The following is a 2500-nucleotide window of genomic DNA, read 5'->3' as shown; positions in this document are numbered from 1 at the left end:
CAATTATATATGAATATATATTTTTTTCAATGAAAAATTCTGTGATGCTATTTTTGCATACCAACAAAAATAGCATCAACGTTCCAAGACATCATTGAAAATTAATAATATCGGTTACTTGATAAAATATAAATAAGTTGTATAGAATTTAGTTTAATTTTATGCATTCAATTATATTTGAATATATATTTTTTTCAATTAAAAATTCTGTGATGCTATTTTTGCATACCAACAAAAATAGCATCAACGTTCCAAGACATCATTGAAAATTAATAATATCGGTTACTTGATAAACTATAAAATAGTTGTATAGAATTTAGTTTAATTTTATGGATTCAATTATATATGAATATATATTTTTTTTAATTAAAAATTCTGTGATGCTATTTTTGCATACCAACAAAAATAGGATCAACGTTCCAAGACACTATTGAAAATTAATAATATCGGTTACTTGATAAAATATAAATTAGTTGTATAGAATTTAGTTTAATTTTATGCATTCAATTATATATGAATATAATTTTTTTCAATTAAAAATTCTGTGATGCTATTTTTGCATACCAACAAAAATAGCATCAACGTTCCAAGACATCATTGAAAATTAATAATATCGGTTACTTGATAAACTATAAAATAGTTGTATGGAATCTAGTTTAATTTTATGCATTCAATTATATATGAATATATATTTTTTTTAATTAAAAATTCTGTGATGCTATTTTTGCATACCAACAAAAATAGGATCAACGTTCCAAGACATCATTGAAAATTAATAATATCGGTTACTTGATAAATTATAAATTAGTTACATAGAATTTATTTTTATTTTAGGCATTCAATTATATATGAATATATATTTTTTTCAATGAAAAATTCTGTGATGCTATTTTTGCATACCAACAAAAATAGCATCAACGATCCAAGACATCATTGAAAATTAATAATATCGGTTACTTGATAAAATATAAATTAGTTGTATAGAATTTAGTTTAATTTTATGCATTCAATTATATCTGAATATATATTTTTTTCAATTAAAAATTCTGTGATGCTATTTTTGCATACCAACAAAAATAGCATCAACGTTCCAAGACATCATTGAAAATTAATAATATCGGTTACTTGATAAACTATAAAATAGTTGTATAGAATTTAGTTTAATTTTATGGATTCAATTATATATGAATATATATTTTTTTTAATTAAAAATTCTGTGATGCTATTTTTGCATACCAACAAAAATAGGATCAACGTTCCAAGACACCATTGAAAATTAATAATGTCGGTTACTTGATAAAATATAAATTAGTTGTATAGAATTTAGTTTAATTTTATGCATTCAATTATATATGAATATAATTTTTTTCATTTAAAAATTCTGTGATGCTATTTTTGCATACCAACAAAAATAGCATCAACGTTCCAAGACATCATTGAAAATTAATAATATCGGTTACTTGATAAACTATAAAATAGTTGTATGGAATCTAGTTTAATTTTATGCATTCAATTATATATGAATATATATTTTTTTTAATTAAAAATTCTGTGATGCTATTTTTGCATACCAACAAAAATAGGATCAACGTTTCAAGTCATCAATAAAAATTAATAATATCGGTTACTTGGTAAATTATAAATTAGTTATATAGAATTTAGTTTAATTTTATGCATTCAATTATATATGAATATATATTTTTTACAATTAAAAATTCTGTGATGCTATTTTTGCATACCAACAAAAATAGCATCAACTTTTCAAGTCATCACTAAAAATTAATAATATCGGTTACCTGATAAATTATAAATTAGTTATATAGAATTTAGTTTAATTTTATGCATTCAATTATACATGAATATAATTTTTTTCAATTAAAAATTCTGTGATGCTATTTTTGCATACCAACAAAAATAGCATCAAGCAAAAATATCACTTATTTTTCTAATTTTCGACTTGTAGGACGATCAAGTATACTATTCTTTGGATTCTAAGATTTTTTTCAAGTGATTATTTTCAAAGTTGGGAAAAATGAAAAATTATTCTAAGTCCCCATTCGTAGTTCTTTTTGATTCGTATTGCTTCGGCGCAAAGTAGGTAGGGACACTTATGGATTTCTCAATTTTTGGATAGGGACAGCCGGATAGCCGTCATTCAGCATAAAAGCTATTGTTATATGCATAGTTTGATGTGAGGAATGGGAATTGATTGAAATTTTCACCCGCCAATTGCCGGCTGGCCTGATTTTAAGGTTTGAGAATCTTGACAACGATTTTGCATACCGACAAAAATAGCATCAAGCAAAAATATCACTTATTTTTCCAATTTTCGACTTGTAGGACGATCAAGTATACTATTCTTTGGATTCTAAGATTTTTTTCAAGTGATTATTTTCAAAGTTGGGAAAAATGAAAAATTATTCTAAGTCCCCATTCGTAGTTCTTTTTGATTCGTATTGCTTCGGCGCAAAGTAGGTAGGGACACTTATGGATTTCTCAA

Source organism: Diachasmimorpha longicaudata, unplaced genomic scaffold (genome assembly GCF_034640455.1).
Source record: "Diachasmimorpha longicaudata isolate KC_UGA_2023 unplaced genomic scaffold, iyDiaLong2 ctg00000337.1, whole genome shotgun sequence".
Classification (NCBI taxonomy): domain Eukaryota; kingdom Metazoa; phylum Arthropoda; class Insecta; order Hymenoptera; family Braconidae; genus Diachasmimorpha; species Diachasmimorpha longicaudata.
The sequence above is the reverse complement of the archived record's forward strand: the minus strand, read 5'-3'. Positions refer to the sequence as shown.